General features: G+C 47.0%; 1 protein-coding gene and 1 long non-coding RNA gene across 2 annotated transcripts in view; one reads left to right on the top strand and one right to left on the bottom strand.

Moving 5' to 3' along the window:
* The first annotated feature begins 3,093 nt into the window (after window positions 1-3,093).
* Window positions 3,094-11,695, top strand: LOC115479574. The gene is made up of 3 exons (XR_003943717.1): window positions 3,094-3,716; window positions 7,502-7,505; window positions 9,933-11,695. It is a non-coding gene; the product is annotated as an uncharacterized LOC115479574 (long non-coding RNA).
* Window positions 11,696-14,058: 2,363 nt separating this feature from the next.
* Window positions 14,059-21,785, bottom strand: part of SPPL2B (signal peptide peptidase like 2B) — a 177,022-nt gene continuing 169,295 nt past the window's right edge. The window contains 1 exon segment of the mRNA XM_030217560.1: window positions 14,059-14,138. The gene's annotated coding sequence lies outside the window, so the exon portion shown is untranslated.

Genomic DNA, 21,785 nt, shown 5'->3' with positions numbered 1-21,785 from the left:
GTCCCAGGTGTCTGAAGGAGCCAAGGTCTGTGACTGCTGGTCATGGTCCATCATTGTGGTGGTGGGAGTTATTCAATGGGGGGGGGGGGGGGGGGGGGGAATTCTAGGCAGTTCCAAATGAAGGCTCACAGCTAAAAGACCAGTTCTGATTAAGCTGGCAATCCAAAAGGGTAAGGGTAATAGGATTGATTCCTTTCTATGGTACAAAGTGGTTCATCCCTCCTCCTCCCCCCCCCCCCCCCCCCCCCCCACACACACACAAAAAAAAAGACACATCCCCTTAAGTCCATGAAGACAAGACTCACTGAGCAAAATGATTTCAAGAACAAAATCTTAGGTGAATTTCTGGTCACCCTTGCTGATGGTGTAAATATGGAAGACTTGAGTCAGAGAGAGAAGTAAACACACACACTGAAATCAAATGAACTTGGGAAACAGCATCACTTTGACTTGTGAATGCAATTCCCTTATTCTTTATGGCCTTAACACTGTTCTAATCTCTGTTCTTCCAATTCTCTCTCTTAAACAGCTCTCAGCAAAGTGTAAGCACCTATTTTTAAGAAGTCTACACCAGACTACATGTATCATGTTGCCACAGATGGTGAAATTAAGAGAGATACTAGATAGGAGGGGAGAGATTAGTAAGCTCGACTCAGGAGAGAGACCTTGGGGTGTTGGTGTCGGAGGATCTGAAGGTGAAGAGACAAGGCGACGGCCGTGGCCAGAAGGATGCTAGGCTGTGTAGAGACCCACTTGGAGTATTGTGTTCAGTTTTGGAGGCCGTAGCTTGCTAAAGATGTAAAAAGACTGGAAGCGGTGCAAAGAAAAGCTACAAAAATGGTATGGGATTTGCGTTGCAAACCATACGAGGAGAGACTTGCTGACCTGAACATGTATACCTTGGAGGAAAGAAGAAACAGGGGTGATATGATGCAGACGTTCAAATATTTGAAAGGTATTAATCCGCAAACGAACCTTTTTCGGAGACGGGAAGGCGGTAGAACTAGAGGACATGAATTGAGGTTGAAGGGGAGCAGACTCAGGACTAATGTCAGGAAGTATTTTTTCACAGAGAGGGTGATGGATATATAGAATGCCCTCCCACGGGAGGTGGTGGAGATGAAAACGGTAATGGAATTCAAACATGCGTGGGATAAACACAAAGGAATCCTGTTTAGAAGGAATGGTTCCATGGAATATTAGCAGAGATTGGGTGGCGACGCCGGTAATTGGAAACAAAACGGGAGCTCGGCAGACTTCTACGGTCTATGCCCTGATCATAACTGGATAGGGATGGGCTGGAGTGTAAATTTTAAGGGACTTTGATGTTAGCTTCAGAACTTAGTACAAGAACAGTACTGGGCAGACTTCTACGGTCTGTGCCCTGAGAAAAGCAACGACAAATCCAACTCGGGTATACATATAAAGTATTACATACCATGTAAAATGAGTTTATCTTGTTGGGCAGACTGGATGGACCGTACAGGTCTCTTTATCTGTTGTCATTATACTATGTTACTATGTGTATGTTACCTGCTAATTTATTTCCTTGAGTCCCTTAAGCTCTCTTGCCAGCAGGTGGAGATTGAGACTACTGAATTATGACATAACTGTACTGTAGTATTCTGTGCCACCTAGAAGCAGCCAGTACTTTCCTTAACAAAGTAGTGTGAAATAAATGCCCTATAAATATTCAGAGAAAACCAATGACCGACATATTGTAAAACATTAGAACAGAAGAAACTATAAAAGGAGAGAAATGAACAGAATAAAACATTCCTTATAAAATTCTATCTGCCAAACTATATACAAACAGTATAAGAACAGGTTCTGGACTGGTCTGGAGGGATTTCTGGATAGAAAAGTAGCAGGTAAAAACTAATTTCATCTTCCATATTGTCCTTCCAGCCCAGTCCAGATACTTGGGATGTACCAAAGCAGTCATTCAAGAGCATGACCCAGTGCATCCCACTGTCAAAACACTAGCCTCAAAAGAAGCATCCTGCCTATACTGCTTGTAGTGTTTGACAAAAGAGTGGGTTCTGCCCAGATCAATGCCTGACTCAAAGTCCAAGGGGCCGTCACAATATAGAGGACTGGTCTGCCTGATATATGTGCACCATGGCAGTCGACTCCCTAATCCAACAAACTACTGCCTTACCTTTTCTGGGCTCACCAAAAAGCACAAATAGTCGATCTGATTTTCCAAATTCACTCGTCCTTAACAAATAATGGAGTATCCGGCCCGCATCTAACCTATAACAACATTAATGGTCTTCCCCATCACCAGCTTCTCAAAACATAGGCAAGTAAACCATCGGATTTAAGATGAAACAGAGAAACTACCTTAGGAAGGAAAAGGCTGGAGAACCACCTTTTCCTTAGAGAAAAATCAAGAAGTTTCTGATAATAACAATCGCAACCAGGGAAAATATCTTCAGAATGAGATCCTTTGGGGTAGTGTTTTGAATGGGTTCAAAGGGTGCATACCCCAAAGCCAAGAACACCAAATTAAGATGCTAAAGGAGGCGCTACCAGATATCTAGGCGGCCTGAACAATTTGACTCCTTTGAGAAACCACATCTCAATGTGCTCCTAAGGACCGACTTTAGGCTAAATCTCTAACAGGCAACCGTCGCTAACTGAACTCTAAGTGATAATAGAGCCAAACCTGTATCAAAACCATCCTGTAGGAAGTCCAAAATTTCTGATACTGGAGCTTTCAATGGAGTCACCTGACAATCAATAAACCAATCTTTGAAAAACCTCCAGACCCTCAAGTACACTAAGGATATGGGAGACTTCTGCAAAGCAATAGGGTCACTATTACTAGTGGAATAATTTATTTTATTTGCTACATTTGTATCCCACCTTTTCCCACTTATTAGTAGGCTCAAAGTGGCTTACATAGTTCCGGAGAGGTGGTTACAGACTCCGGTGTGAACAAATACAGTATAGGGGTACTATTACAGTGACAAGTACAGTAAAGTAGTATCTGTAAATAGATTGGGGTGATTCAAACAAAATGTTAGGGTGTGATCATGCGTTGGGGTTGAAAACTGTCTGTTTCCTCATTAAAATGCCATATTTCATTATTCGGTGTTTATGTCAGATACTGTGGGGTATGCCTTCTCTAATAGGTGAGTTTTTAGGTTTTTTTCGGAATTCTAGATGATTAATCATAGATTTCAGGTGTTTTGGTAGACAATTCCAGAGCTGTGTGCATATGTAAGAGAAACTGACGCGTATATTGATTTATACTTCAGGCTTTTACAACTTGGGAAGTGAAGAGTTAAGAATAATCTCTCTTGCACAACCTTGCCCTTTCAATAGCCATGCTGAAAGGCAAATTGAGTTGCACCCTGCATCAGAATCAAGCCTCGAACTAAAAGAAGTCCCCTGTTGAAAAGCAAAAAAGAACACTCTACCAACAGTCTCCACACCATGGTCTCTTTGGCCACTCTAGAGCTACCAAGCACCACTAAAAGCTGATAACTCTCTAGTTTGTTCTTTGGAACTGAACCACTTATAAACTGCTTTAATTAGTTTACTTTACTAGAATAGTGGTATATCAAAAATTGTAAATAACTTACTTTTGGCCACGTTGATTACCCAACCAAGTTCCTGGAGAACCTGAATCACCTGATTTGTGGCTTCTCACTCTCCTTGAATGATTTTGCTCAAATAAGCCAGTTGTGCGTCAATATTCCTTCCACGTGTAAAGCGAATGCTACATACCTGTAGAAGGTATTCTCCGAGGACAGCAGGCTGATTGTTCTCACTGATGGGGTGACGTCCACGGCAGCCCCTCCAATCGGAATCTTCACTAGCAAAGTCCTTTGCTAGCCCTCGCGCGCCCGCGCGCACCGCGCATGCGCGGCCGTCTTCCCGCCCGAAACCGGCTCGAGCCGGCCAGTCCAGTATGTAGCAAGACAAAACTCTGAAGGGAAGACACAACTCCAAAGGGGAGGCGGGCGGGTTTGTGAGAACAATCAGCCTGCTGTCCTCAGAGAATACCTTCTACAGGTATGTAGCATTCGCTTTCTCCGAGGACACGCAGGCTGCTTGTTCTCACTGATGGGGTATCCCTAGCCCCCAGGCTCACTCAAAACAACAACCATGGTCAATTGGGCCTCGCAACGGCGAGGACATAAAGAAATTGACCTAAAAAAATTTACCAACTAACTGAGAGTGTAGCCTGGAACAGAACAAACAGGGCCCTCGGGGGGTGGAGTTGGATCCTAAAGCCCAAACAGGTTCTGAAGAACTGACTGCCCGAACCGACTGTCGCGTCGGGTATCCTGCTGCAGGCAGTAATGGGATGTGAATGTGTGGACAGAAGCCCACGTCGCAGCTTTGCAAATTTCTTCAATGGAGGCTGACTTCAAGTGGGCTACCGACGCAGCCATGGCTCTAACATTATGAGCCGTGACATGACCCTCAAGAGCCAGCCCCGCCTGGGCGTAAGTGAAGGAAATGCAATCTGCTAGCCAATTGGATATGGTGCGTTTCCCTACAGCCACTCCCCTTCTATTGGGGTCAAAAGAAACAAACAACTGGGCGGACTGTCTGTGGGGCTGTGTCCGCTCCAAGTAGAAGGCCAATGCTCTCTTGCAGTCCAATGTGTGCAGCTGACGTTCAGCAGGGCAGGAATGAGGACGGGGAAAGAATGTTGGCAAGACAATTGACTGGTTCAGATGGAACTCCGACACAACCTTTGGCAAGAACTTAGGGTGAGTGCGGAGGACTACTCTGTTATGATGAAATTTGGTGTAAGGGGCCTGGGCTACCAGGGCCTGAAGCTCACTGACTCTACGAGCTGAAGTAACTGCCACCAAGAAAATGACCTTCCAGGTCAAGTACTTCAGATGGCAGGAATTCAGTGGCTCAAAAGGAGGTTTCATCAGCTGGGTGAGAACGACATTGAGATCCCATGACACTGTGGGAGGCTTGACAGGGGGCTTTGACAAAAGCAAACCTCTCATAAATCGAACAACTAAAGGCTGTCCTGAGATCGGCTTACCTTCCACATGGTAATGGTATGCACTGATTGCACTAAGGTGAACTCTTACAGAGTTGGTCTTGAGACCAGACTCAGACAAGTGCAGAAGGTATTCAAGCAGGGTCTGTGTAGGACAAGAGCGAGGATCTAGGGCCTTGCTGTCACACCAGACGGCAAACCTCCTCCAATGAAAGAAGTAACTTCTCTTAGTGGAGTCTTTCCTGGAAGCAAGCAAGATGCGGGAGACACCCTCTGGCAGACCCAAAGAGGCAAAGTCTACGCCCTCAACATCCAGGCCGTGAGAGCCAGGGACCGGAGGTTGGGATGCAGAAGAGCCCCTTCGTCCTGCGTGATGAGGGTCGGAAAACACTCCAATCTCCACGGTTCTTCGGAGGATAACTCCAGAAGAAGAGGGAACCAGATCTGACGCGGCCAAAAAGGAGCAATCAGGATCATGGTGCCTCGGTCTTGCTTGAGTTTCAACAAAGTCTTCCCCACCAGAGGAATGGGAGGATAAGCATACAGCAGGCCCTCCCCCCAATCGAGGAGGAAGGCATCCGATGCCAGTCTGCCGGTGGCCTGAAGCCTGGAACAGAACTGAGGGACTTTGTGGTTTGCTCGAGATGCGAAGAGATCCACCAAGGGGGTGCCCCACGCTTGGAAGATCTGGCGCACCACTCGGGAGTTGAGCGACCACTCGTGAGGTTGCATAATCCTGCTCAACCTGTCGGCCAGACTGTTGTTTACGCCTGCCAGATATGTGGCTTGGAGCACCATGCCGTTCCGGCGAGCCCAGGTCCACATGCTGACGGCTTCCTGACACAGGGGGCGAGATCCGGTGCCCCCCTGCTTGTTTACATAATACATGGCAACCTGGTTGTCTGTCTGAATTTGAATAATTTGGTGGGACAGCCGATCCCTGAAAGCCTTCAGAGCGTTCCAGATCGCTCGTAACTCCAGAAGATTGATCTGTAGATCGCGTTCCTGGAGGGACCAGCTTCCTTGAGTGTGGAGCCCATCGACATGAGCTCCCCATCCCAGGAGAGACGCATCCGTGGTCAGCACTTTTTGTGGCTGAGGAATTTGGAAGGGACGTCCCAGAGTCAGATTGGTCCAAATCGTCCACCAATACAGGGATTCGAGAAAACTCGTGGACAGGTGGATCACGTCCTCTAGACCCCCAGCGGCCTGATACCACTGGGAGGCTAGGGTCCATTGAGCAGATCTCATGTGAAGGCGGGCCATGGGAGTCACATGAACTGTGGAGGCCATGTGGCCCAGCAATCTCAACATCTGCCGAGCTGTGATCTGCTGGGACGCTCGCACCCGGGAGACGAGGGACAACAAGTTGTTGGCTCTCGTCTCTGGGAGATAGGCGCGAGCCGTCCGAGAATCCAGCAGAGCTCCTATGAATTCGAGGTTCTGCACTGGAAGAAGATGGGACTTTGGGTAATTTATCACAAACCCCAGTAGCTCCAGAAGGCGAATAGTCATCTGCATGGACTGCAGGGCTCCTGCCTCGGACGTGCTCTTTACCAGCCAATCGTCGAGATATGGGAACACGTGTACTCCCAGCCTGCGAAGTGCCGCTGCTACCACAGCTAGGCACTTTGTGAACACCCTGGGCGCAGAGGCGAGCCCAAAGGGTAGCACACAGTACTGGAAGTGGCGTGTGCCCAACTGAAATCGCAGATACTGTCTGTGAGCTGGCAGTATCGGGATATGTGTGTAGGCATCCTTCAAGTCCAGAGAGCATAGCCAATCGTTTTGCTGAATCATGGGGAGAAGGGTGCCCAGGGAAAGCATCCTGAACTTTTCTTTTACGAGATATTTGTTCAGGGCCCTTAGGTCTAGGATGGGACGCATCCCCCCTGTTTTCTTTTCCACAAGGAAGTACCTGGAATAGAATCCCAGCCCTTCTTGCCCGGATGGCACGGGCTCGACCGCATTGGCGCTGAGAAGGGCGGAGAGTTCCTCTGCAAGTACCCTCTTGTGTTGGAAGCTGTAAGACTGAGCTCCCGGTGGACAATTTGGAGGTTTTGAGGTCAAATTGAGGGTGTACCCCTGCCGGACTATTTGCAGAACCCACTGATCGGAGGTTATGAGAGGCCACCTTTGGTGAAAAGCTTTCAACCTCCCTCCGACTGGCAGGTCGCCCGGCACGGACACTTGGATGTCGGCTATGCTCTGCTGGAGCCAGTCAAAAGCTCGCCCCTTGCTTTTGCTGGGGAGCCGCGGGGCCTTGCTGAGTCGCACGCTGCTGACGAGAGCGAGCGCGCTGGGGCTTAGCCTGGGCCGCAGGCTGTCGGGAAGGAGGATTGTACCTACGCTTGCCAGAAGAGTAGGGAACAGTCTTCCTTCCCCCGAAAAATCGTCTACCTGTAGAGGTAGAAGCTGAAGGCTGCCGGCGGGCGAATTTGTCGAATGCGGTGTCCCGCTGGTGGAGAGACTCTACCACCTGTTCGACTTTTTCGCCAAAAATGTTGTCCGCACGGCAAGGCGAGTCCGCAATCCGCTGCTGGATTCTATTCTCCAGGTCGGCGGCACGCAGCCATGAGAGCCTGCGCATCACCACACCTTGAGCAGCGGCCCTGGACGCAACATCAAAAGTGTCATAAACTCCTCTGGCCAGGAATTTTCTGCACGCCTTCAGCTGCCTGACCACCTCCTGAAAAGGCTTGGCTTGCTCAGGGGGAAGAGCATCAACCAAGCCCGCCAACTGCCGCACATTGTTCCGCATGTGTATGCTCGTGTAGAGCTGGTAAGACTGGATCTTGGACATGAGCATAGAGGAATGGTAGGCCTTCCTCCCAAAGGAGTCTAAGGTTCTAGCGTCCTTGCCCGGGGGCGCCGAAGCATGTTCCCTAGAACTCTTAGCCTTCTTTAGGGCCAAATCCACAACTCCAGAGTCGTGAGGCAACTGAGTGCGCATCAGCTCTGGGTCCCCATGGATCCGGTACTGGGACTCGATCTTCTTGGGAATGTGGGGATTAGTTAAGGGTTTCGTCCAGTTCGCAAGCAATGTCTTTTTTAGGACATGGTGCAAGGGAACGGTGGACGCTTCCTTAGGTGGAGAAGGATAGTCCAGGAGCTCAAACATTTCAGCCCTGGGCTCGTCCTCCACAACCACCGGGAAGGGGATGGCCGTAGACATCTCCCGGACAAAGGAAGCAAAAGACAGACTCTCGGGAGGAGAAAGCTGTCTTTCAGGAGAGGGAGTGGGATCAGAAGGAAGACCCTCAGACTCCTCGTCAGAGAAATATCTAGGATCTTCCTCTTCCTCCCACGAGGCCTCACCCTCGGTGTCAGACACAAGTTCACGAACCTGTGTCTGCAACCTCGCCCTGCTCGACTCAGTGGAGCCACGTCCACGATGGGGGCGTCGCGAGGTAGACTCCCTCGCCCGCATCGGCGAAGCTCCCTCCGCCGACGTAGTCGGGGAGCCTTCCTGGGAGGTGGCCGCTGCCGGCACCGCACGCGGTACCGACGTCGGGGACCTCAACCTGGGCGATGGGCCAGCCGGCGCCACGCTCGACGGTACCGGAGGCGCAAGCACCGCCGGTACCGGAGGGGTAGGGCGCAACAGCTCTCCCAGAATCTCTGGGAGAACGGCCCGGAGGCTCTCGTTTAGAGCGGCTGCAGAGAAAGGCTGTGAGGTCGATGCAGGCGTCGACGTCAGGACCTGTTCCGGGCGAGGAGGCTGTTCCGGGCTGTCCAGAGTGGAGCGCATCGACACCTCTTGGACAGAGGGTGAGCGGTCCTCTCGGTGCCGATGCCTGCTGGGTGCCGAATCCCTCGGCGACCCAGAGCTCTCGGTGCCGACACGGGGAGGAGACCGGTGTCGATGCTTCTTCGACTTCTTCCGAAGCATGTCACCGGAGCTCCCCGGCACCGACGAGGAGGACGTAGAATCCATCCGTCGCTTCCTCGGGGCCGAGGCCGAAGAAGGTCGGTCTTGGGGGGGCTGTACCGCAGGAGCCCTCAGGGTGGGAGGAGACCCACCCGAAGGCTCACCGCCACCAGCAGGGGAATGGACAGCCCTCACCTGCACTCCTGACGATGCACCACCGTCCGACGACATCAGCAGACGAGGTCCCGGTACCACCGGCGTCGATGCAGCTATCCGATGTCTCGGCGCCGATGCAGAGGCCCGATGCCTCGATGCACTCGATGCAAGGGCGGCCGAGGAAGATGGTCTGGACGCTGACGACGTCGATGCACTCGAAGATCCCGGTGCCGATGCCGATGAAGAGCCCGAGAACAAAACGTTCCACTGGGCTAGTCTCGCTACCTGAGTCCGCCTTTGAAGCAGGGAACACAGACTGCAGTTCTGAGGGCGGTGCTCGGCCCCCAGACACTGAAGACACGACGAGTGTCGATCAGTGAGCGAGATAACCCGGGCGCACTGGGTGCACTTCTTGAAGCCGCTGGAAGGCTTCGATGTCATGGGCGGAAAAATCACGCCGGCGAAATCAAAGTCCGAAATGACGGAAAAAGAGCACCAAAAACTTTAGAGGGAGAAAATCTCGACCGAGGCCGAAAAGAGGCCTACCCCGACGACGAAAGAAAACTTATCGGGGCCAAAAGCTGGAAATACGGGGAGGATTGAAACGGAACCCGGTGGAGGGGTTCCGGAGCACTTCCCGAGTAGAAGAAAAGCTTTTCCGAAGAAAAAACACGTTCAACAATATGGACGCGCGAGGTCGACTCTCCGGGGCTCGACACGGCGAAAAATACGACCGTACCGAGTGCGGACAAAAGAAGACTGGCCGGCTCGAGCCGGTTTCGGGCGGGAAGACGGCCGCGCATGCGCGGTGCGCGCGGGCGCGCGAGGGCTAGCAAAGGACTTTGCTAGTGAATATTCCGATTGGAGGGGCTGCCGTGGACGTCACCCCATCAGTGAGAACAAGCAGCCTGCTTGTCCTCGGAGAATGCTGTTGTGACAATTACCATCATCTTGGAAAATGTCCTTGAAGTTGTGGCAAATCTGGACAAGGACCAAAGTTAAAATGCTGTCCCAATAATGCAAATCTGAGAGAACAACGTTCTTTCCTTATGTGAACATGTAATTAGACCTCCATCAGATCTAGGGATGTTAAAAATTCTCCCTGCCGAACTGCCACTGTTATGGACTTCAGAGTCTCCATATGAAAATTGTGGACCTGTAGGGCTTGATTCACCCCTTTGAGATTGAGAATGGGGTGAAAAGAACCTTTCTTGAGGACCATGAAATAGATGAAATTCCTTGGAGCAGAGGGGAACAGGAAGGTACTTGTATGACCACCTGCAGGCTTATTAGTCTGTCCAAGGTGCTCCGAATTGCTGCCACTTCGGAATGACAGGTACATGTCGGAGAGAGGGTGGGCAAACTCAAAAGGCATAACTGTCACAAACAAATTCAAGGACCCACCTATGGGAATAACCAAAGAGTGAGCCTCCAAGGCCTCACATCCACAAGGAGCTCTTGCCCCCCCCCCCCCCCCCCCCAACTCCTGAATCTTGGTCACCTCTGCAGCCACCACAAAAGGACTGATTTCTCCCACCAAAACCCAATCTCTCAGTGGCACTCATTCACCCTGGACTATACCACCTGAATTTCCTTAAGTGCTCTTCCCCCTAAGAAGACCCACCCAGGACAGATACTAATACATGGTCTCCTTAGATCTTTGGCACTTTGGTAGCCCCTAGACATTTAACCAACTTTTCTAAATATTCTCCAAAAAGAGGCTAACTATAAAGGAAAGCTTACTAAGTCTAGTCTTAGATGCAACATCCACAGGCCAAGTTCTGAGTCACAGATACCTTCTTATGACCACCAATAAAGCCATACCTTTAGCAAAAGTACAGATCACATCATACAGTATATCTGCAAAAAAATCAGAGCCTATCAGGCTTTATCACTAAACTCTCTCATGGAAGTCTCCGGCAGTTGCTCTGTCCACCAAAAACATGCACACTGGGATCCACAGCTAACACAGTCCACTGACATAGGCCCCAGGCGCTCATCTCAAGATTCCATGACAGCTGGTGTGAATGCATGCCAAGCAGCAAGCATCTGCAAACCAGGTCAGAAAATCCTTCTCTCCCGCCTCAGTACTGTCCTCCTGTGTCCCAGCATAAAACACCTCTGGACTGCAGAATCTCTGCCAGCAAAGTAGCAAGGTAACCAGCTCACTCTGCTCTGGTTTAACTTTTTGTTTTGTAAATCTACCGGTGGGACCCTCACAAAATGGGCACTCAAGGACCTCTTCCCAAAACAAGTGTGAGGGACCAAGTCATAGCAGCTTCTCCAGAAGCGGCGAATGCATGAAGGGTGGAGGGACCCGGGAATTCCCAGGTGTAACACTCCATGGCACAGGAAAATACCTCAAAAACAAGGCAAATCCAGCTGACATCATCTCAAAATGTTTTTCCCCACTGAACTTAAATTGCTCCTTTTTTAAAAATTAAACACAATGGAGAACTCCCGTGCTGCCTGACCGATCGGACAGCACAAAATCTCTCATCCACCACCTGCTGCAGACTAAGAACATACCAGATGATTCTAGACTGCCTAGAATATAGAATACTATACACAATGATGTCATAATCTAGTAGTTCTCAGTCTCCACCTGCTGGAAAGAGAGCAACATACCTAAGCACCTGGACTGGTCTGGAGGGACACTAAGGAAACAGAGATTAAGTATAATTATTAAAAAAAAAAAAACCCAACAACCTCTGACTTTTGACTTCATTGTGGCTACGCTGAAAGTGGACCAAAGTAACATTCTAAATATAAATCTCCTTGTATTAGTGCTGACAAAGAGTTATATCAAAGTCAAGTTTGATACAGCGCTGTTCGTCAGTGCTACTACAAGGAGATTTATATTTAGAACACTATTTTGGTGCAATTATTTATATTATTTGGAAAGAACACTTACATCAAGTGAAATATTTGGTATTGACTCCCAAGGTAGGCCTTACGGCCAAAACATAGCTCATGCTGAGTCATTCATACCTTCAATGAGACACTGATTCCTACAATAAATATTGCACCACACCCTTTGATTTGGGACTTTTTTGTCACCTTTGCTGTTTGTTCTTTTGCGTATGCAAAGGTTTGTTCTGCTTTTGCTTTGTTTATGCTGAAAGCGGGACTCAATGTCGGGTCACAAGGACAGGCTGGATAACCTTAGCTCCAACCTCTTTTTGGACAAGTAGGGCTGTCAACCAATACCTATTGGGCCTTGACACTTTGGGGGCGGGGATCTTCACATGCAGCTGGAACTATGGAGTTCCTAGGTTAGAGTCATTCTTTCCATAATCTTGTCAACAAGGTACATGCCAAGAAGAATTAGATAAGGATCAGGCCAGTTCTTTAATCCAGTTTTGCATTACTTTTTCACTACTGTGGTTACCAAATCTGTACAGGATACTTTTCAGATGTTACTATTTTGAATCAGTTAAGCTTGATAATGCCATTTTTGCTTAGTCTGTTCTGATCTTAGGAAAGCAGTGTTAGCACCCAAAAACTGGCTAGGAAATGTATTAAGCTAGTCTAATAAAAAGATTTTCTCTTTTAACCTTTATTTCTATACAGTTTCAGAACACTGAAGCTGCAGTTGGTATCAGGAAGTCTGAAAACCGGGACAGTTCTTGAAACCTTTTGCTGGACATTCAAGGATGACCTTCAGAACAACCAAACCAAAGAAATTAAATTAAAAAGATATATCTGGCAAACCTGGAAATCTGGCAACCGAAACTTAACAGCTCTGGTTCCCTCCTGTGGTTAACAGAATGCAACTTTATGCTTGGTGAGGATGGGAGAGAAGTCTTTGGCCCTGCTTGTGTCTGTACCCCCTGATCTCTATCCCTCAGGTCAGTGCACTAATGAACAACAGAAGCCCGAGTTAGGAAAGGATGCTTGTTAGTATTTTCTGTATGTATCTCATAGGATATTTCCTTTAACTTTGCACAGTAGGAGTTCTCCAATAGTATAACAGCCTATCCAGGGATGCTAAGGTGTAGTTCTGATAGCAAGGTTCACTGGCAAGTATGGACCCCTAACAGGACCCTATGCTGACTTCAATACAAATAACCCCCTTACCACTCTCCTTCACACAAGTGTGCACATAGATGTTCCTTTCCTCCTATGCTTAATAAAATAAAGTACACCAAAAACCAGAACACCCCTCCCTCTTACACAGTTGGTCTCTGCTTTGTCTGGGTATGTATTCTAACAGTGGGGCAGACCATGCAAGAGCATAGAATAAATTAAAATTGAATATTAATACTACCACGGTATAACAGAAAAATTAATATACATTGAAGGTAGATGCTAAAAACACAAATCAGAGCCTTGTTGAGAAAGCACCATATTTCTGAAAAAAAGATTAATGGAGAGAAATTTTACCAGCCAGCTACCACTGAATATTCAAAAATTCTTATCAGAATTCTGTGAAAAGGTGAGGTCCAGACCTCCCCTTCCCCTCCCCTTAAGTGCCTCAACTATAACCGCCTCATCGAGTCCTCCACTCAGAATTACTTTTTTCAGACCCTCAGTTACTGCCCTTTACCTTTTCTGACACCATAAGCAGTGACTCCGCCCACTCCCCAATGATGTCAATTAGCAAGGCGAACACAGACTGAGCTTCACTATCCACTGTCAATGAGCAATAAGTGTGAGGTGAAAAAAGCAATTCCAAATGAATTTAGCTGGTGCACCTGGTACTCACAATGTAGTCAACTGGAATGGAATCCAAGAGTTCTAGTTTCACAAAGTAACTTTTCTAATAAGTGTAAAATATCCCCTACCAGCCCCCTTTCACAAAATGGCTTCAGCGGGCTTGACAACAGAACAAGCCTCAGGCTATATTTGCTTCCTAATATCCATCATGCTCTAGTCCTGTTGACTCTTGCCCTCCTCAGAGACTGCAATATCATCTGGACATGCTGTTGGAGTGGTGGTTGCAGTGGTGTGCAGTGGGGGGCTGGAGGACTCCTCCATGTGCTCTTCCTCAGGCAGCTCTTCAGCATGCATCGTAGGGTTAATCGTCTGTCCTTCCTTGTCCTTTTGGAGAGGAGCTGCATGGGAATCCTCTGGAGTCTGTGGGAAACTGACAGGTGCCATCACTAGGGGAGGAGGAGGTAGTTCCTTCTGTAAAATGGAATAGGGGTTTAAAAGTCAGGATGGTGCAACCCAAAGGAACTAAATATGAGACAATGTATTCACTTGCTAAGTGCCTCCTATCACATCAGTAATGCTATGTATCTATCAGATAACCCTTATCTCAGTTCTATAATCATAATCAACTAGCATGTATCATTAATTCATATGCTTACAGAATAATTTTATAACAGGACGCTTAGATTGGGAAGCTAATTAGGCACATTTTTAAAAAGGTTTGACAAGTTCCTGGAGAAAATGTCCATGAACAGTTACTTGCTCTCCTACCCTGTCCGCCTCCTTTAACCCTCCTGAGGGCATATCAATCCATGCATCCTGGAGCTCTTTCACCTTATCCTCACAGTCTTTTCCATCTTAATTAAACATATGTGCCTTACCACCTGTCTGCTCAACTCCCTTCCCTCTCCCTGGTTAAACTTTCCCCCTCCTACTTCATTTGGTTACATTGAATTTTACTACTGGTCTGTTCCCTTCTAAGTGGAAAAAAAACCCGAAGTCACTCCTGTATTAAAAAGCCCATCAGCAGATCCTTCTCCCCTTCATCATACAGACCCATCTCCAATTTATATAATGCTTCAAAGGTCACTGAAATCTTGTTTTTGATCAACTGTCATCATTCATTCACAGAAACTCCACTTTATACCCAAGACAATTGAGAACTGAAACAACTGTCGCTTGCCTCCTTAGAGAGCTGCATGGGAACAGGGTTCGCAGGAATCCCGCGGAATCCGCGGGATTCCCGCAGGGACGGAGGTAGTTCCTGCGGGGTTCCTGCGGGGATGGAAACAGCTCTGCGGGGTTCCCGCGGGGATGGAGGCAGTTCCTGCAGGGTTCCCGCGGGGATGGAAGCAGTTCTGCGGTCTTCTCGTAGAAGTGTAAGCTGCACCTGCACCAGCCTCTCATCTACCGAATACCAATTTCTTTGAGTGCTGTCTTCTCCTCCTCTTCTTCTTCCTTGCTTTAACAGCACAAATGTGGAAAGTCTTCCATTAAGGAGGTGGTAAGAGTCACAAATGATGACGAAATTCAAAAAGGAGTGGGATGAACACAGAGGATCTCTAATTAGAAAATGTAAGTTATATAAAACCTAACCTTAAATGGCTGCATGTGTGTGGATGTGTCAAGTGACGCTTAGATGGCGACTCTGGCTGTGATGAACTAGGGCTGATACCTGGCAGACTTGTATAGTCTGTGCCTCATACATGGCAATCTGGTTTAGGATGGGCTGGAAAGGGCTTAGACAGTGACTTCAGTGGCTGGAACATAAGGACAGTGCTGGACAGACTTTTACGGTCTGTGTCCCACAAATGAGAAGACGAATAGACTGGAGTGGGCTTCAACGGCAACTCCAGTAGTTGGAACATAAGTATAGGGCCAGATAGACTTCTGTGGTCTTTGTTCCAGAAACACGAAAGGAAGACTATAATCAAGTATATAATATCACACTTGTTGATTTAATGATGAATTGATCATGAGTGTGACTATTGGCAGAGTGGATGGACCGTTTGCTGTCACTTACTATGTTCCTATTAATCCTCTTTGCTACCAGGCTGATGCACAGACCTCAGCTCTGACACAGGCACGAGAATCAGATGTCACCTGACCTACTGGCGCATGCATGTGGCGACCTCTCAGCACACACTGCAAGTGAATCGGAGACAAATATTACATGTGCGCACCAGAGTGTTCCAACTTCCGTTCCTTCCTTGCCTACAGTGCTGTGGCTCAAATCCAGAGAGAGACTGAGGGAGCTGACTGGAATTTTCTTTTATGTACCATTAAATTCTTACGGGGATGGGTGGGGATGGGTTAATTTCTTGCGGGGACGGGTTGGGGATGGGTTAAATTTTTTGCGGGGATGGGTAAGATTCCAGCGGGGACAGATGGGGACGGGTAAGATTCCAGCAGGGACGGGCGGGGATGGGTAAGATTTCTGTCCCTGTGCAACTCTCTACTTCACTCCATCTTACACAAAGGCTACATTGTCCTTCTTGTGTCAATTGACCATTCTCCTGCCTTCGACCTATTGGATCACTCACTTTTACTCTCCCATCTACAAGCCATTGGTGTTGAAGGTCCAGTTTTGACTTGGTTCACCTCTTACCTTTGTGGCCTCTCTTTCACCGTTAACAAGCCGTCATCCCACTCCAGTAGTTTTCATTTACACTGTGGGGTCCCCTCAGGGTTCGGTCCTCTCTCCCCTACTTTTTAACATTTTTCTCAGCTCCCTGACAACTATCCTCCAGGACTTCAACATCCATTTCTTTTTCTACACAGATGACATTCTCTTTATTTCCCCCACTTCCTTTCATCTCCTGACCTCATCAGTCCCCTCTATGCTGTTACACAGGCTATGTCTAATTGGCTCTGGCAGGGTTTCCCACCTTCTCCAATACTTTTTAATATATATATGCATTCTCTGGGTTATGCTTTAGAGAAACTGGGAGTTGACAGCTTAGAACTACGGATGAAAAGCATAAATGCAAATTAAATTCAGAAAAAAAATTTCTGTTGATTAGTCACTTGATAGATGAAAATGAAACCAATGTGATGATAAATCAAACATATCAGTTTTCTTCTTTCATAAGACTTAGAGGTTTAGCACATAGTAAGCTCTCTTTAGACAATTAGATTACTGAAAAATAATTTTTAATGATGTGTAACTTATGATGCACACGAAAGTACTTTGATCACGATCACTTTCAGCTGATGGTGCAATCTTTGATCTTGAGTTTATTAGATTACTGTAATGTAATCTTTTTGGGAGCCCCTAAACAAATGTTGAAGTTGTATACCATCCAAATTGTAGTGTTGTGTCCAATTTATTCGTTTAAAAAATTTGACAATGTTTCTGTGTTCTACAGAAAGCTTCATTGGCTTTCTGTGCATGCTGAGTGTGTGTGTGTGTGTGTGTGGGGGGGGGGGGTTTAAATTATTTTGCCTTATCTTTAAGATACTGCATGATTCACCCTATTTGTTAGACCAGTGTTTCCCAAGTCAATCCTGGAGAACCCCCTTACCAGTCAGGTTTTCAGGATTTCCATAATGAATGGCGCCCCCCCCCCCCCCCCCCGTGTGGCATCTCCTTTCTCTCTTCTCCCACCCTGCCCCTTTTTCAGCCCATTACCATAAAAGGTGAATGACAAGTTGAAGAACTACCACCAGTTTGTCACACGCCAGTCTGACACTACTACAGCTGGTGGTAGTGTCGCCCCTGGCACGACCAGAAAATATAAATATATATATTTTTTACTGCTGCAGTTATCGGGCACTGCTATGCACTGCCTGGTTACCACAGGAGCCCTTACTGCCTCCTAAATAGGTGGTGGTAAAGGATCCACCTAGAAATGGCCACATGGCAAGTATTTACTTACCGTACAGCCATTTCTTTTTTTTCACTTTTTGCTTGCTGTGGTAAAAGGGGCCTTGGTGTGCAGCAAATCTATGCACTGATGCTACCGCAGGGCCCCTTTTATCGCAGCTTGGTAAAAGGGGCCCGTTGCACTATATGTTAGAGGATACTGAGTCTCAAACAAAATAAATGCTCTGCAGAAAACAAACTGCAACATGGCATCTTTTTAAAAAAAAAAATTAATAATACTTTCATTTATACAATCACAGCAAACAGTTGAGACATAAGAAATAATCATCAATATGGTATACTGATGATTATTTCAATATGGTATATTATAATAAAGAGAAAATAAATAAATCTAGTCATCCACAAAAAATTAGAAAAAGCAGAAAAAAACAAGGGATCATTTTAAATTTAAAGATACAGGAAATTAACTAAATTTATGGGAAGGATGCTTAACACAGCTATCATTCCTCAAGCCAACTATTACAGCAAGGACATCTTACCCTGAAACTAGGTTTCTCCCAGCTGAGATAAATTCCAATAATTGTTTGGGTTCAAAAACACATATTTTACCCTCATGAGTTAAAACACAAGAACAAGGAAATCGTAATAGAAAAATAAGGCCAAGGGCCAAGGCTCTCGGCCTAAATGCCAGTAATTCCTGGTGCCCCTCATTATAGGGGGTAACGCTTCTGAGGGCATTTTCAATATCTATGTTAAGTACTTTTGCACCATATCCATAGGAGCAATGAGCGGAGATTTGGGAAAGTGAAAATATCTCAATGTGTTTTTTTCTTATCTGATTTTCCATAAATTAAAGTCTTCTGGCAGTAGAATTCTTATCTTTAGCAAAGCTTCATTCAATAATTGTAGTGCAGAAATTTTACTCTTATGGAACTGTAACTTTGCAGAATGCTGAACCACTATTTGGATCTGGATCTCCACATCTTTATTCACAGTTTCTATATCAGAAACAAACTTTCCCAATAATTTAAGCATTGAAGAATTAAGTACCTCAATTGTGTCCCAGAGTGAATCCAACGTCACCACTTAAGGCTTGTGCAGCTCCCTCACTGCAAGAATTGGAGCTCTTTCTCCCTAGTTTAATGCTTCCTCATCGACTGAAGGCTGCACTTGATTCCAGGAGGCACAGGGTGTTTGCAACGGGGAGGAGGCCACAGCAGAAAGGCCCTCCAGCGACTTAATCACCAGCATGACAGCCATGGGCCAATGCTCCTCAAAAATGCTGTAGCTATTACTTCTGGGTTGCGGTGGGTTAAGTCTCTGGTCAGGGGTCAAAGAAACCCCTTCTACACTGCTGCTCGATGATCTCCCCAGCAAAGTGGAAAGGGATGGTGTCCCAGGCCCAAGCGTAACTCCACATTCCTCCAATGTGAACCGACTCATCCTCCGTGGAGCTGCTGAAACCGGAGGGCAATGACAAGCGGCTCCCCTTCCTCTTCTTCCCCATACCAAGTGCCGGTGCCATAGAGCCGAGCACTGCGCACGGGAAGGCAGCAGCAGCGCATGCGCATAGTCGCCGACGCACCAACGCGGTAAGGTTTATTTTTTAAAATTTTTAAATACAACCGGACGGCAACTTGGCAGCTGGCACGGCGCCCTTGAAGGCAGGCGCCCTCCTGCGGTGCTTACCCCGCTTACCGGGTTGGCACGGCCCTGTGTATGAGGTTGATTTGAATACAGTGTCTCTTCTGTATGCAAATCTCTTTCATGCATACTCATTGTAGTTATCCTGAAAACCTGACTGGCAAAGGACCATTTAGGGTTTTTTTTTTTTACAAAAATCTAGTCACAAGATCAGCAGCTTTTCCAGCCCTAAAGAATTTTAAAAGGACAAGGTTATTAGATATTCTTTTTTCATTTCAAGCTGCTCATTTGGATAAATATCTTCAAGATTTGTTGCTTTCTATAACTAATTAATTAAAGTCAGTTTCCTAAGCAAATAGAAACCTATTTAAATTAGGAAATTTGTTATAGACAACAATGGTTAGCAAAACTGTTACGTGTATCAGCATATTACACATTTTTATTTTAGTATATTGATATGCTTTTGTAGTTCCTGGAAATGTCCGGCTTCTTTCCTAAAGTAATCCGCATTAAACCGAAAGATATATGGCGGAATATAAGTTTTATTGTTAATGTTAATCCTCTCCTTTTGTGGGATGAGGGAAATTGCCTCCAATTGTACTAGCCTGTCCAAATGTCAAGTGCATGGCTTGTAACTTTTGATGTAACTGACAAAGATTCTAGGAAGGTGTTGGCCAGTGGGTATGCAAACTCAAAAGCATAATCTTTCCGTATGACCTCTGACACTCAATGATCCAAAGTTATCTGGGCTCATCTCCCATAAAAAAATTCTTAAATGGCTCCCTGGAGGAACAACCAGCATATGGGCCTGAGACCTTACCTTACTGGAAGGTCTGAGAACTTTCCGTAATTCCCTACCCACCCTCATATTGTCTCTACTTGCCACCCCAAAAGGACTGCCTTCTGATCCAGAACCAACTCCTCTAAAAAGCACTAATTCTATCCAGGTGATACCTTCTAGTGTCTTCAAAGAGCCACCTTGCAGCTGCCACCCAGATCATTAAATGAGACCAATCCTCTGGAAGCCTGGATATCTTTGATTTCCCCAGATCCTCCACCAACTTCTCTAATTCCTCTTCAAACAAAAACCTGTCCTATAAAACAACTTTCTAAGGCAAGTCTTTAAGGTCACATCTGCAGCCCAACTCCTGAGCCAAAGGACAAACACTTCTTCGCCACTGACAGTGCCTAACACTTTGCAGAAGCTCTAAGATCGTACTAAGGTAAAAAGGCAGTTTCCATCGAGATGCATGACTTCTGCTTCCACAAAGAATCCCGACTCAAGCCCAGGCTACATAACCTCCACTTATTGTAGCCTGCAAGGCCAAAGTCAACACCTCAAAGAAAAGCATCAGCAAGGCTTTAGATCAGTGATACTGAGGATCCTTCAGAGCCTTCCTGCCTTCTACTGGAATGCTCATCTTCTTGGTCACTGCAGACACCAGTGAGTGTACCTTAAGATGGAGAACATTTCCTTCTCTTGCAGCAATAACTGGCACAACCATGCCATGGACCTACTAACTCTAGGCCCTGCATCCAATGCCTGCCAGGTGCCTAGAAAGGTTTTCGCTGGCTTTCAAATGCACACGAAAAAGGTCACCTTTCTTGTCTGTGTTAGATGGTTGCTCAAGGGATAACTAACACCTAGAGATCCCAAAAAATTAGATACAGAAGTTCATTCTACCTGAATATGTGGACCCACTGTTGCATCTTCTTCCTGAGGCACTTCTGTCTCCATCTTTAAAGGATCTTTCACCCATGGATCTCTATTCTCCAGAACCTCCTCTCCTAGGGTTATTGAACCTGCTGACTCCAAAGATTCTGCAACAACCAGAGACAACTTTGGCCTCTTGACCTCTGATGGGTCTTCAGCTTCCAAGGGCCCCAAGCCACGGACTGGTCCACCTGCTGATATACCTTTCTTCATACAGAAAACCTGATGTAGCAAAAGAACAAATGCCGGGGAAAAAGGAGACCCCCCCCCCCCCCCCCCCCCGGATAAATTTCCATCGCAGAATCTTTACAAGTACCATCAGAGGATCCTCCATGTGCTGCATCCAATATGGCAGAAGTTCCTATCAGAAACATGTCCCTTGCACAATCAATCTCTGTACTACCAATACTTTCCTAGTCTCCTTGAGATAGGCGCATCAGCTCCATGATGTCCCCAGGTGGCCCTGCTCACTATGAACATGGCAAAGACTGTTGTCACTGTGAGTAGCCACTTGGAGCCACAGGCCATCTAGAGACAGACTTGCTCAACTGCAGCTGCACTGATACCGACCACCATGATCTTCCCACAGACCCTGCTATGCTGGGGCTTGTATACTCATAACCAACTGCCCTCACCCCTCTAGTGTCCTTCCACGGCTCCCCAGTCTCTCAGGTCAGCAAATTGACTTTTTTTGTGTGTGATTGCTTTCAGTTCCCGGGAGGCACTCAGGGGACACAAGGCACAATTCAGGGAGAAATATCCCTGCCTTAAGGCCAGGGAGGGGGAACCCAGACAACTGAGTATACACCCCTGGGATATTTGAACCAGCACTGCTAGTCCCAGTCCATCAACCAAAGCTCTGGTTCCAGGCTTGCTTGCTTTCTTTCTCTCTCTTTTTTTTTAATGGGACCAACTCCAATGCATCCGAAAGAAAAGA

The sequence above is a fragment of the Microcaecilia unicolor genome, chromosome 11 (assembly GCF_901765095.1).
Source record: "Microcaecilia unicolor chromosome 11, aMicUni1.1, whole genome shotgun sequence".
Classification (NCBI taxonomy): domain Eukaryota; kingdom Metazoa; phylum Chordata; class Amphibia; order Gymnophiona; family Siphonopidae; genus Microcaecilia; species Microcaecilia unicolor.
The sequence above is the reverse complement of the archived record's forward strand: the minus strand, read 5'-3'. Positions and strand labels throughout refer to the sequence as shown.